This window comes from Schistocerca cancellata, chromosome 8, assembly GCF_023864275.1.
Source record: "Schistocerca cancellata isolate TAMUIC-IGC-003103 chromosome 8, iqSchCanc2.1, whole genome shotgun sequence".
Lineage (NCBI taxonomy): Eukaryota > Metazoa > Arthropoda > Insecta > Orthoptera > Acrididae > Schistocerca > Schistocerca cancellata.
In genome coordinates this window covers 271,553,108-271,568,613 of record NC_064633.1, presented here as the reverse complement: position 1 = coordinate 271,568,613, position 15,506 = coordinate 271,553,108, and the positions used below count along the sequence as shown (strand labels likewise).

The 15,506-nt window shown below is 43.5% G+C and overlaps 1 long non-coding RNA gene across 1 annotated transcript in view; it reads right to left on the bottom strand.

The window, feature by feature from the left end:
- LOC126095179 (uncharacterized) overlaps nt 1-15,232 on the bottom strand; it is a 64,601-nt gene extending 49,369 nt beyond the window's left edge. Inside the window, exon 1 of the long non-coding RNA XR_007521918.1 lies at nt 15,168-15,232. This is a non-coding gene — a long non-coding RNA (uncharacterized LOC126095179). The remainder of the gene's footprint in view (nt 1-15,167) is intronic.
- Between the last annotated feature and the right edge of the window lie 274 nt (nt 15,233-15,506).

Genomic DNA, 15,506 nt, shown 5'->3' with positions numbered 1-15,506 from the left:
ATATAATGACTCTTGTGGGTATAGCGTCCAGATTGGACACAGGTGAAATTCTGGTGGTGTTCGGGTCAAATGTACTGTCGCTTCCAGTTTGACCAAGGTCGCACAGACCTGGGTAATGCTAATGGGGAGGTCCATATCCTGTATCACGCGATTTCCGTATTTTCAGCAAAGTGAAAGAACATCTGGGGGCAAACAGATTTTCCAACCCAGAGGACATTTACACAGCGCTTCTCGAATGGCTCCATGGCCAAGGAGCGGATTTCTATTCTCGAGGAACTGAACGATTTGTAGAACATCCCGATCGTTTTTTGCAGAGAATTGGTCACTATGCAGAAGAATAGTGTCATGTATCTGTTTAATCTGAATTGTAGCACAGCACTCAACAAAAGTTACGTGGACTACCATAATAATATGTAAGTCTCCTCGTAGTAATATCTTTTTAAGATCTGGGTAAACAATCTGTGACACTCTGTACGCTACAGAAATCAACAAAATTTACCATCTAGAAGAACACACCGGAGAATCGTACAAACATACCGTCGTTTTTGTTTTCCAGACTCCTGTATGGAAGGCATAATAATAAGCATCCCTGGCATAGAGAAATAACTGAAGGAGTTGAAAACAAATAAGTCACCAGATCCGAATGGATCCTCAGTTCGGTTTTTCAAAAAGTATTCTGCGGTATTAGGCCCTTACTTAGCTTGTAGTCATCGCGAATCTCTCGCCCAGCGTAAAGTGTCAAGCGACTGGAAAAAGCGTATGTGACTCCTGTGTATAAGAAGAACAAAAATGGATCTGCGGAATTACAGATCAATATCCCTAACATCGGTTGGCTGCAGAATCCTTGAATATATTCTCAGTTCGAATATAAAAAATTCTCTTGGGACCGAGAAGCTTATGTTCACAAATCAACATGGTTTTAGAAAGCATCTCTTCTGCGAAACTCAGCTAGCCCTTTCCTCACATGATGTACTGCGAACTACGAGGTGCATTCAAGTTCTAAGGCCCCCAATTTTTTTTCTCCGGACTGGAAAGAGGTAGAAACATGCGCATTGTTTTAAAATGAGGCCGCGTTCATTGTCAATACGTCCCAGAGATGGCAGCACCGTACGGCAGATGGAATTTTACCGCCAGTGGCGAGAATGAGAACTGTTTTAAATACTTAAAATGGCGACGTTTTCTTTACTTGAACAGCGTGCAATTATTCGTTTTCTGAATTTGCGTGGTGTGAAACCAACTGAAATTCATCGACAGTTGAAGAAGACATATGGTGATGGAGTTATGGATGTGTCGAAAGTGCGTTCTTGGGTGCGACAGTTTAATGAAGGCAGAACATCGTGTGACAACAAACCGAAACAACCTCGGGCTCGCACAAGCCAGTCTGACGACATGATCGAGAAAGTGGAGAGAATTGTTTTGGGGGATCGCCGAATTACTGTTGAACAGATCGCCTCCAGAGTTGGCATTTCTGTGGGTTCTGTGCACACAATCCTGCATGAGGACCTGAAAATGCGAAAAGTGTCATCCAGGTGGGTACCACGAATGCTGACGGACGACCACATGGCTGCCCGTGTGGCATGTTGCCAAGCAATGTTGACGTGCAACGACAGCATGAATGGGAACTTCTTTTCGTCGGTTGTGACAATGGATGAGACGTGGATGCCATTTTTCAATCCAGAAACAAAGCGCCAGTCAGCTCAATGGAAGCACACAGATTCACCGCCACCAAAAAAATTTCGGGTAACTGTCAGTGCTGAAAAAATGATGGTGTCCATGTTCTGGGACAGCGAGGGCGTAATCCTTACCTATTGCGTTCCAAAGGGCACTACGGTAACAGGTGCATCCTACGAAAATGTTTTGAAGAACAAATTCCTTCCTGCACTGCAACAAAAACGTCTGGGAAGGGCTGCGCGTGTGCTGTTTCACCAAGACAATGCACCCGCACATCGAGCTAACGTTATGCAACAGTTTCTTCGTGATAACAACTTGAAGTGATTCCTCATGCTCCCTACTCACCTGACCTGGCTCCTAGTGACTTTTGGCTTTTTCTAACAATGAAAGACACTCTCCGTGGCCGCACATTCACCAGCCGTGCTGCTATTGCCTCAGCGATTTTCCAGTGGTCAAAACAGACTCCTAAAGAAGCCTTCGCCGCTGCCATGGAATCATGGCGTCAGCGTTGTGAAAAATGTGTACGTGTGCAGGGCGATTACGTCGAGAAGTAACGCCAGTTTCATCGATTTCAGGTGAGTAGTTAATTAGAAAAAAAAAATCGGAGGCCTTAGAACTTGAATGCACCTCGTACAAATGAAGGGCAACAGGCAGACTCCATATTTCTAAATTTCTGGAAAGCGTTTGAAACGGTCCCCACTTGCAGGCTGTTGAAGAAGGTGAGAGCATCTGGGATAGGATCACAAAGATGAGAGTGGCTCGAAGGCTTCTTAAGTTGTAATACGCAGTATGTTGTCCTCGACGGCGAGTCTTCACCAGAGACAAGTGCCCCAGGGAAGTGTGACAGGACGGCTGTCATTCTCTGTATACATTAATGATTTGGCAGTCAGGACGGGCAGCAATCTGCGATTGTTTGCTGATGATGCTCTCTCGCTGGTGGCAGTTAAATTTAAGTGTAGAAAAACATAAGTTAATGCGGATGAGTAGGAAAAACAAACCCGTAAGTTCGGACACAACATTAGCAGTTTCCTGTTTGACACAGTCACATCGTTTAAATATCTTGGCGTAACGCTGCAAAGCGATATGAAATGGAACGAGCATGTGTGGGTTGCGATAGGAATGGCGAATGGTCGACTTCGGTTAATTGGAAGAATTCTACGCAAGAGCGGTTCATCTGTAAAAGAGACCCCATTTACGACGCTAGTGCAATCTATTCTTGATTACTGGTCCAGTGTCTGGGATCCGCAACAGGTCGAACTGAAGGAGGAAGACATCGAAGCACTTCAGATTTATTACCGATGGGTTCAAAGAACTCGTACGTTTTAGGGAGATGCCTCGGGAACTCAAATAGGAATCGCTGGAGGTAAGCCGAAGTTCTTTCCGAGGAACATTATTGTAAACACATAGAGAACCGGCATTTGAAGCTGACTACAGAACGATCCTACAGCAACCAACATCCATTTTGGGTAAGATAAGATTCGAGAAATTAGGGCTCATTCGGAGGCATGTAGACAATCGTTTTTTCCTCGTTCTGTTAGTGAGTGGACAAGGAAAGGAAATGACTAGTGTTTGTACTGGGTACCCTCCGCCATGCGTCGTAAGTTGGACTGCTGAGTATAATAATAATAATAATAATAATAATAATAATAATAATAATAATACACACCAGTGGCAAGACGCAATCAATACCTTCACTGCTCTATAACAATGGTGAAGTCACTAACGGCAGTGCCACTAAAGCAGAACGTGAATAAAAAAACCCAACAAAATGAACATTAACTCTACTGCTCGGACACACTACAACAGGTACCGTTCGGTAGCTACTGCAATACAGGTATTGCTACCATTACTATTACTACTACTGTCAAGAAAAGCGATTGGGCAATGTGATCTCAGTTTTTTTCCACAAGACTGCTGTAACACTGCCACACCACCATCGGCAATTACACTGTATTAATGTGAATTACGTCGAACGAACTGAGTAACAGTTTAAATTATTTAGACGACATCGATTGCGTGTAAACATTTGATAGTGTATGAATAAATAAATGGAATAAAACTTTAAATAATAATAATAATAATAATACACACCAGTGGCAAGACGCAATCAATACCTTCACTGCGCGATAACAACGGTGAAGTCACTAATGGCAGTACCACTAAAGCAGAGTTGTTAAACACGGTTTTCCGAATCTCCTTCACCAAAGAAGAAGAAGTAAATCTTCCTGAATTCCGATCAAGAGCAACTGCCAGGTTGAGAAACATAGACGTAGATATCCTCGGTGTAGCAAAGCAGCTTAAATCATTTAATAAAGCCATGGACTCCGGTCCAGATTGTTTACCAGTCAGGTTCCTCTCAGAGTATGCTGATACAATAGCTCCATATTCAGCAATTACATACAACCGCTCGGTCGTAGAAAGATCTGTACCTAAAGACTGGAAAATTGCTCAAGTCACACCAATACCCAAAAAGGGAAGCAGGAGTAATCCGTTAGATTACAGGCCCAAATCACTAACCTCGATTTTCAGTAGGGTTTTGGAACATATGCTGTATTCGAACATTATGAAGTACCGCGAAGAAAACGATTTATTGTCACATAGTCAGCACGAATTAAGAAAATATCATTCTTGCGAAACACAACTAGCTCTTTATACTCATGAAGTAATGAGTGCTATCGACGGGGATGTCAAATTGATTCCATATTTTTATATTTCCAGAGGCTTTCGTCACCGTTCCTCACAATTGTCTTCTAACCAAAGTGCGTGCGTATGGAATATCGCCTCAGTTGTGCGACTGGATTCGTGGTTTCCTGTCAGAAAGGTCACAGTTCGTAGTAATAGACGGAAAGTCATCGAGTGACAGTCAGAGAGCTGGTTGGCCTCTGTAATAAAAAACTGAGTGAAAGGATCAACAACGAACTTAAACGGCTGACATGTGACGTCCGCAACGACCAAACACAACGACCAACAACGAACATAACGCAAAAAAAACGGTAAGGCGACCGTTCGCGACAAGCGGGAAATTCGGGTTCGAGTCCCAGTCCGGGACAAATTTTCATTGATGTCATTCCATTCTACAGCTGATGGTTGTCATTATTCGGAATTGCGAATACATTTAATGTATAGACGACAGGGGTGAACTACGGCAGCAGAGATGAGTACAGGCGAATAGATGTGTAGCTGCTGAACAACTGACAGCCCAAATGAACCAAGGGGCTACCAGTTATGTCTCCTCAAAGACCGTTTAGCGAACGTTCCTGCCTATGGGCCCCAGCAGTAAACGCCTGGTTCTTGATTCATGCTGACTGCTCTTCATCGGCGACGAAGACTGGAATTTGCACGCCAGTACCTCAAATGGACGTCCACCGAGTGGCGAGAGGTGATCATTTCAGATGAATCACATTTTATGATCCATCAGACAGATGGTGGTTGCGTGTACGGCGTGAAATGTCTGAAAGCAGATACCCTGCAGCAGGAGGGAGTGTTATGGTCTGGCGATTGTTTTCGTTGGATTCCCTGGTCACTCTGGAAGGCACAATGGATGAACACCAGTATGCATCTTTCCTTGGGGACTATGCCCACCTCTACGGGTAGCCTGTTTTCCCCTCGGCACAATGGCATCTATCAGCAATGGCATCTATCAGCAAAGCACGAGGATAGTTTACCGTAGACCCCAGGCTACCAAACCCTTGGATTTAAATCCAGTCTAAAATCTGTGGGAGTTCCTCGATCAGGCTGTTAGTGCCACGAATCCTCAGCTGAGAAACCTACTGCAGCTGGGCACGGCACTGGAATAAGCTCCACATTCCTGTCAGCACCTTCCAGAACCTCGTCAACTCTCGTCTTGCATGTCTTGCACTACAGAAGGTGGTTATTCAGGCTTTTGACAGATAGTCACTTTACTGAGACAGGACAGTGCAGTAAACACGCTGACATTTGGCTGCAGAGTGTTGAGAAATCAATGCAAACCATAGATGAGAATGGTTACACTAGGTAACTAACCTGAATATCCAGTGCAAGAACAATATTCCCTTAATTCAATAATTCATTTTAGTACCTCAATCTGCTGTTAGAAAGATTTTCTAAGCCTTCGCTGCAGTTGTCTCGCCCATGATATTGTCTTACAGGTGTACACATATTTCAGAATGAGCAGAGGTCGTCGGCAGCAGGGCTGGAGTGAGAGTTATCATATTAGTCCCAAGAAGACAATAAAGCCTTTTGTATTGCTTAATTGTTCACATATCAGAAAATCCAAAATATTTCTGGTCATACGTAAACCTCTCCAGCGCCACGAAAGTCGATTTCCAGACTCTTATGGATAGCACAGGAACTGAATTTGAGAATAGCAGAGCAAAAGAAGAAGTGCAGAACTCCTTTTTCAAGTCTTTCCTTATTAAGGAAGATCCAGGAGTAAAGTCCTAGTTTAATTTCCACTCCACTGCAAGGATAGCTGATAGACGAGTGCTGTTCGTTTAGGATCAGATCGGTCACTAAATGGAAACTACATTGAAAATCCGATGAAGCTTTGCACAGATGTGTTGGACAGCGTCTCTAGTATGCCTGCCGGTCGCGTCATGTCGCTCTTTTCAGTTCTGAGTACACAGTGAGCACGCAAAGATGCTTAGAAAAATAGTGTCTCCCACCTAGTAGGAGTACCTGCTGAGAGATTTCGCTTTATTTCATGGAGCCCACATAACGTAACTGTCACGCATTACCTTCCTCATGACTATTCTCGGCCGCATACTGCAGGGTCAATGAGGTCGCTCCTGGAGCTTTTTCGATGAGAAGTGTTGATCATCAACTATACAGCCTGGCTTTGTCCCCGTCTGAGTTTCATCTGTGCCCCCATTGTAAGGTGGCTTAATTACTCACGTAGCACCAACCTACAAATTTCATTCATATTTTTATGCTGTAATAGTGCTTTATAATAGTACTATTAACATAAAGAATGTGTAACTGAGATGGTCTTTTCGTAATTCGCATTACTATATGCAAAGTGCATACGCAATTACACATATTATTGGGGGTCAAGCTAGGAACTGAATTAGCTGTTCACTTCGTTTTGTGAGAAGCTGTGTTTTTCCGTTTATTCAGCACAGCAGCCTAGCAGAAAGATAAACGGCAAGGGGCGCAAGCGTTCGACGATCACCACAGCCATAAACGTATAGCTTTAAGTAGTCCTCAGGGCAGGGCCAATGCAGCCTTCACCCTTGCGCTTCTCCCAGTGTGGTGGCCACATTAACGCAGTGGCAGGTAACGCACTGGGCGGCTTGAAAGTGCTCGTGCAATGACGTGATGCCTACATGGAGGAATGTCTTCTTAACTTAAAGAAAGCAGCAGTCGGAACTTTTCCGTGGGAACGGCAAGACGCAGAGTCTCAATGGCTACTCCGGAACACGGCTAGAAAAAAAATAGCTTCTGCCCTTATCGGTGGCCAAAAGATGAACAAAAAAACTGATTCTTGCTGGCGCTCTGTCGAAATCCTGAAATTTCATTGGGGCAGTGGTCGCAATCTCGGCAAAACTTGGGTAGAGAATGGATGGGGCACGGAATCGTTACAGTTGTTGGTGGATGAGTTGGAGCTTTTTGAAAACTTGAGAGATAAGGTAGAATTTCAGTTTTGACACAGTCAGCTTCCTGCCTGCTGGCATCCTCGCGGACCGCACTGTGAAGATGTGGCAGAACGCTGTTGACTCCCGCTTCATGAAAGTGGAGCACGCAGCCAAGTTGTTTCGCTAACTGTTGAACGAACTTAGTTGTTCGATTTGCAGGATGCACTTTACATCTGTGAACGGTGTTTGTTCTTCCGAGTTCACTTTTCGTTAGTTCTTTCTGACACGTTCTTTGCTTGACCATTGGCAGTATTCATTTCGCGATACTAAAATTGTTAATGGTTCAAATGGCTCTGAGCACTATGGGACTTAACATCTGAGGTCATCAGTCCCCTACACTTAGAACTACTTAAACCTAACTAACCTAAGGACATCACACACATCCATGTCCGATGCAGGATTCGAACCTGCGACCGCAGCAGCAGCTTGGTTCCAGACTGAAGCGCCTAGAACCGCCCCTCCACCGCGGCCGGCCTGAAATTGTTACCACGATCGGAATCAGACATAATCGTCTCCTCAACTTTGCAGTCATTGTTATCTTGTTGAAGTTTTTCCCACTTGACTGCACGTTAAGGGGAATAAACAGCATCTTTTATAAGCGTGCATTTTCATTCACTAGTTAGATGTCTCCCTTAATTAAAATGTGATGTCGTGTGATGGCCGACCTGTGTATTTCATGCATGACTATTAACTTTTAAAGGTGGGCCTACTCTTGTTAAATTCGGATTTAATAAGACGTTATCCGTTGCCTGACTTTTTTCGTTATCTTTCAAAACTAAATTCGCATGGTTGCATAGGGAGCTTCACTGTGTTTTCTGATCACGAGAACTTTAATTTTGCACCTGAGGGATATGCACCACTACACCCTAAACCACCCCACCTCACAAAAGGAACCGCTGAGTGTGAAGACAACATTTTTCCACAGACAACGAGCTGCAAACCAGTGTAGAGAATTGGCAGAAAGCATAGTCAGCTGCCTTCTATGAGGAGGGTGTTGGGAAGTTTCTACAACGCTGCAACAAATGTCTAAGCCGGAGTGGAGACTGTGTAGGAAAGTAGATGGAAGGTGCAGCTAACTGTTGTCACTAAAACATTTTTGATTTTTGCTGTGGTTTGCATTTCACTACCGATCAAACCTTAACAAGTGAATAGCCCTGGTTGCCAGTGGCATTGAGAAACCGCCTAAATCATTAAATCTCAACAACGCCCAGGATAGTAGGGAAACCCTATCACATCATATTCATAATCTGCAGCAGAGTTAACCCCTTTCTTAACCTTAATGTATCGTAGATAACTCGAACAAATAATTGTGCACAGTGGTCTGAGAAAGCACACGTTATACCATGGATAGTGCGACCAGCATAGGTTCCTCGCCTGACACAGCATTCCCGTCATGAATATATATGCCACTGCCGGACTGACTTAGGAAATGCCTTCCGAAATGCCTTCACAAAAGAAGACGAAGTAAATATTCCAGAACTCGAATCGAAAACAGCTGCCAACATGAGTAACGTAGAAGTGAATATCCTTGGAATAGTGAAGCAACTTAAATCACTTAATAAAAGCAAGTCTTCTGGTCCAGACTGCATACCAGTTAGGTTCCTTTCGGAGTGTGGTGATGCATTATGATATAGGACCGTTCGCTCGACGAAAGATCCGTATCAAAAGACTGGAAAGTTGCACAGGTCACACCAATATTCAAGAAAGGTAGTAGGAGTAATCCACTAAATTACAGGCCCATATCGTTAACGTCGATATGCAGCAGGATTTTGGAACATATATTGTGTTCGAACATTATGAATTACCTCGAAGAAAACGGTCTATTGACTCACAGTCAACATGGGTTTAGAAAACATCGTTCCTGTGAAACACAACTAGCTCTTTATTCACATGAAATGGTGAGTGCTATTGACAAGGGATTTCAGATCGATTCCGTATTTCTGGATTTCCGGAAGGCTTTTGACACTGTACCACAAAAGCGGCTCGTAGTGAAACTGCGTGCTTATGGAATATTCTGTTAGAGAGGTCACAGTTCGTAGTAATTGACGGAAAGTCATCGAGTGAAACAGAAGTGATTTCTGGCGCTCCCCAAGATAGTGTTATAGGCCTTTTGCTGTTCCTTATCTGAGCAGCCGTCTTCGGTTGTTTGCAGATGACGCTGTTATTTATCGACTAATAAAGTCATCAGAAAATCAAAACAAATTGCAAAACGATTTAGAAAAGATATCTGAATGGTGCGAAAAGTGGCAGTTGACCCAAAATAATGAAAAGGGTGAGGTCATCCATATGAGTGCAAAAAGGAACTCGTTAAACTACGGTTACACGATAAATGAGTCTAATCTAAAAGCTGTTAATTCAACTAAATACCTAGATATTACAATTACGAACAACTTAAATTGGAAGGAACACATAAAAAATGTTGTGGGGAAGACTAACCAAAGGCTGCGTTTTATTGGCAGGACAGACCTACTACGGAGACTGCCTACACTACACTTGTCCGTCCTCTTTTAGAATACTGCTGCGCGGTGTAGGATCCTTACCAGATAGGACTGACGGGGTACATCTAAAAAGTTCAAAGAAAGGTTGCACGTTCTGTATTATCGCGAAAATGGGAGAGTGTGTCACAAAAATGACACAGGATATGGGCTGGACATCATTAAAAGAAAGGCATTTTTCGTTGCGACGAAATCTTCTCACGAAATTCCGATCACCAATTCTCCTTCTAATGCTAAAATATTTTGTTGACACTGACCTACATAGCGAGGAACGATCACCACGATAAAATAAGGGAAATCAGAGTTCGTACGGAAAGATATGTGTGTTCATTCTTTCCACGCGCTATACGAGATTGTAATAATAGAGAATTGTGAAGGTGGTTCGATGAACCCTCTGCCAGGCACTTAAATGTGATTTGCAGAGTATCTATGTAGACGTAGCTGTAGATGTAGATGAAAATTTGCTCCTCCCATGGACCATTAGTTCTAATACGACACAGCTCGTATGCAACGCGCTGGGGAGTTCGAGAAGATCGTCCAGCCTTCTACAGATAGTGCTGTGCTGCCTGTCACAGTCACGTCGATTAAATATTCGGGCGTAACGTTGCAAAGCGATATGAAATGAAATGAGCATGTAAGGTCGGCAGAAGAGAAACGAATGGTCGACTTCAGATTATTGGAAATTTTTTTAGGAAAATGTGGCTCATCTATAAAGGGGACAATGTACAGAGCACATGTGCGACTCATTCTTGAGAACTAGTTGAGTGTTTGGATCTCCACCAGGTCGGATTATAGTAAGATACTGAAGAAATTCAGTGGCATGCTGCTAGATACGTCACCAGTAGATTCGATAAACACGTGAGTGCACTGAAGAAAAAAATTCGCAGTAACAAAAAATAATCAGTTTAGAGCAACGAAATTTCGGGAATACATTTGCATAGGTAAAATATTTAAGTGATTAACATTGCAAGACCACACGTTAATGCAAGCCCGGGATAAGCTATTGCAAATGTGGAACACTGGTACATTAATAAACTGTGTAACCGTCAGAATGTTTGATGCAAGCATGCAGACGTGCATGCGTTGTGTTGTACAGGTGCCGAATGTCAGTTTGTGGGATGGAGTTCATCCCTGTTGCACTTGGTTGGTCAATACAGGGACGGTTAATGCTGTTTATGGATGACGCTGGAGTTGTCGTCCGATTATGTCCCATACGTGATCGATTGGAGATAGATCTCGTGATCCAGCAGGCCAAGGCAACATGTCGACAATGTAGAGAATGTTGCGTTACAACAGCGATATGTGGTCGAGCGTTAACTTGTTGGAAAATACCCTCTGGAATGCTGTTCATGAATGGCAGCACAACAGATCGAATCACTAGATTGACGCACAGATTTGCAATCAGGATGCGTGAGATAATCACGAGAGCGCTCTGCTGTCATAGGAACTTGTACCCCAGACCATAACTCCAGGTGTAGGTTCTAACAATACCACCACTTGCAATGTGGGTTAGAAATCAGATTAATAATGTTGCTCACGCAGCATATGTTCGCTTAATCGGGCAACAACAAAGTTACTGACTGTGGATGGTATCGTCAGAATGGAAATAATGAAGTCACTGTAAAAAAGTCATTAATTTTGGCACTTATCTTGTACGAATTCCCACTTAGATTTCGTCGAAGTTGTTATGGCTCATCTTGTTGATTCTAGGGTGATTCCACTTTGACTGCTAGAAGGTCCAGATCTGTATTTTAGCAATATTTGAAGACCTAACAAATTCGTTTTTCAGGAAATTCTTAATGACCAAACAATCCCAGATCTGAACAATGGTTTGGTATAAATAATTTTTGACTTGGTGTTCACGATCAATCTTTTTATTAAACTTCTTGTAAATTCACATATACTTCTTCTTAATTGTCACATCATGAAGAAAACAGTTTTGTATCAATCTTCATATATTTCTACATCTACATCTACATCTACATCTACATGATTACCCTGCGATTCACATTTAAGTGCTTGGCAGAGCGTTCATCGAACCACAATCATACTACCTCTCTACCATTCCACTCCCGAACAACGCGCGGGAAAAACGAACACCTAAACCTTTCTGTTCGAGCTCTGATTTCTCTTATTTTATTTTGATGATCATTCCTACCTATGTAGGTTGGGCTCAAGAGAAAGTTGGTGACTGAAATTTCGTAAATAGATCTCGCCGCGACGAAAAACGTCTTTGCTTTAATGACTTCCATCCCAACTCGCGTATCATATCTGCCTCACTCTCTCCCCTATTACGTGATAATACAAAACGAGCTGCCCTTTTTTGCAGCCTTTCGATGTCCTCCGTCAATCCCACCTGGTAAGGATCCCACACCGCGCAGCAATATTCTAACAGAGGACGAACGAGTGTAGTGTAAGCTGTCTCTTTAGTGGGCTTGTTGCATCTTCTAAGTGTCCTGCCCATGAAACGCAACCTTTGGCTCGCCTTACCCACAATATTATCTATGTGGTCTTTCCAACTGAAGTTGTTCGTAATTTTTACACCCAGGTACTTAGTTGAATTGACAGCCTTGAGAACTGTACTATTTATCGAGTAATCGAATTCCAACGGATTTCTTTTGGAACTCATGTGGATGACCTCACACTTTTCGTTATTTAGCGTCAACTGCCACCTGCCACACCATACAGCAATCTTTTCCAAATCGCTTTGCAACTGATACTGGTCTTCGGATGACCTTGCTAGAGGGTAAATTACACCATCATCTGCGAACAACCTAAGAGAACTGCTCAGTTCCACTTTTCCACTTTAACGAAACACAAGACTTGACTGTTCTTTTACAAAGCGAAATAACAACTTAACTTCTGAAAAGTGAAACAAAGACTGCTCTGTGCGCATTCGCGCCAAAACGGTTACAAGTAAGTCAAAGATTATGTAAGTGTCACAGAAATGAATACACAGAAGAACCGTATCACTGTAATATATCGATACATCGGAGTACCTATACATTAATAAAACCAAATGCGAATATTGTCACAAAAATATGTCTGTTACTTTGCAGAAAAGTAGTATGATATTACTGGTATCGAGAACTGGGGTTGGAGTGCCGTAATGGTCACGTAAATAAAGAACCAGTACAAGGTCCAGCATGCCTAGCACTCAGACAGGCTGGTTGCTGACCCTCAACAGGTCTCCTAAGCAACACCCGGCCATCACTGGCACCGAGGCAGAAACAGCTTTCATCACACAACACAACAGACTTCCATTCTGTCCGCCAATGATCTCTCACTTGACACGCGAATGGCGGTGGTTTGACGTCAGTGGAATGCACACTACACGGCGTCTGGCTTGGAGCTGTCCTTGTAGTAACCGATTTGTAACAGCTCGTTGTGTCACTGTGGTGCCAACTGCTGCTGAAATTGCTGCTGCAGATGCAGTGCAATGCGTCAGAGCTAAACGCCGAACACTATGGTCTTCTCTCTAGGTAGTGCCACACGGCCGTCCGGTACCCGGTCTTGTTGCGGCCGTACATTCTCGTGACCACCGCTGCCAGCAATCATGTACAATGGCTATATTCCTGCCAAATTTTTCTGCAGTATCACTTAAGGAATGCGCAGCTTCTTGCAGCCCTGCTGCAAGACCTCGTTCAAACTCAGTGAGGTGTTGATAATGGCGTCTTCGCCACCTTAAAAGCTACTCTTGACTAGCATAGACTCACCAAGTCCAATCTGAAACCGAGCGAGGTGGCGCAGTGGTTAGCACACTGGACTCGCATTCGGGAGGACAACGGTTCAATCCCGTCTCCGGCCATCCTGATTTAGGTTTTCCGTGATTTCCCTAAATCGCCTCAGGCAAATGCCGGGATGGTTCCTTTGAAAGGGCACGGCCGATTTCCTTCCCCATCCTTCCCTCACCCGAGCTTGCGCTCCGTCTCTAATGACCTCGTTGTCGACGGGACGTTAAACACTAATCTCCTCCTCCTCCTCCTCCAATCTGAAAGGTAACTGACGCTCATGACCGTTAAAGCCTGCATTTAAACTAAACCTGATTTGCATCCTAATAGTAACATTACTAGCGCCATCCTTGTGCGACAGACGCGAAATTTGAATAGACATCATCTTTCAGATGTAGAAACACGCCTACCAACTTTCGTTTATGTCGCACAACTCTTTCTTGGTGATGTGCGTGTGGTTTTTTTTTCAGTGTATTACGGTGATGCATCACGAACTCAAATGGGAATCGGTGGAAGAAAAACAATCTACTTTTCCAAAACACTTTTGAGAGAAGTTACGGAAATGGCAATTGTGGCTGACTGCAAAGTGATTCTACTGCCATTGTTGTAAATGTTGTGTAAGGACCGCAAAGAGAAGATATAAGAAATTAGGGTTCTTATGGAGGCGCATAGACAGTAGTTCCCTTGTTCCATGTGCGAGTGGAACAGGAAAAGGAATGACAAGTAGTGGTTGTGGAGTATGCATGTTGACGTAGATGTAGGTGTATATATAGATGTACGTGCTGGCGAATAGCTGGTAAGTTCTGCGATCCATGCTGCTCCCTGCAATGCATCTCTAGAACTCTCATATCTAGTGAAAATGGTTCAAATGGCTCTGAGTACTATGGGACTTAACATCGAAGGTCATCAGTCCCCTACAACTTAGAACTACTTAAACCTAACTAATCTAAGGACATCACACACATCCATGCCCGAGGCAGGATTCGAACCTGCGACCGTAGCATTCCGGACTGAAGCGCCTAGAACCGCTCGGCCACCACGGCCGGCTGTCTAGTGAAAAAAACCCGGTCTCTGTATAGTTTTCCCACATGTGTATTTGAAATTCGAACCATTTTAATTGTTTCCTATGCAAGCAGCGTAGTTACTTGATCTGCTGCCATTTTGTCGTTCAGCTTTAACATGTTACGGGCTACAGTAAACGAACTTTTCTACCTCTTTAATACATTTTCGTTTCATTTGTTTTCCCATGTGTAAAAGAGATATTTCCGTTCATAACCCAATATTGTCGATTAGTGGTTCCCATAGCAGTAAGGCTATCTAAACTTTTATTTGTGTTGAGGAATATAGTTAAATCACATAAAAAATTCTCGTAACTTTTTTTCTGTAACCAACCAAATCGTTCTGTATATTCATAAGGCAAATTTCGGCAGAAACACGTGCAGTACGATGAGATGTCCGACGTTGATCTTGTCAGGGTGACAGGAGAATTTCTGTGGAGGTAAGAAATTGCTTATCTGACAGTAAGGAAGGAAGTGACAGAGATAGCCCGTCCCCAAGATTTATGTAGTAATGCTGCAGTGTCCGGTATCATACGATACTATGTCGAATAAGCTCCTTCTTTTGTTGTAAAATATGAACACCTATCAACGGGGACTCACCTAACAGGCTGCAGATGTGTGAAAAGCGCTAAGCGCACACAGTTGTGGATGTGACCACCTCGCCTGTCAGGATGCGAAACTTTCCTCTTACCCTTTGTATACGCACACAGTGGTCGCACGCTACCAAGAACGTCAGATGTTTCCTCCGCCCCTGATATGTCTGATTTTCAATCCACAAATAGTTACATTACCGAAGACGTCATTACATTTACGCAGGAATTTTCCACAAGGACAGACTGTCACACGCTGTGGACAGACGCAAACAGGATTGCGCAACTGCTCTCCACAAAGTGAAACAGTCTCATTCAGAAGCCCTATAGTGCTACGAAGCAGGTTACT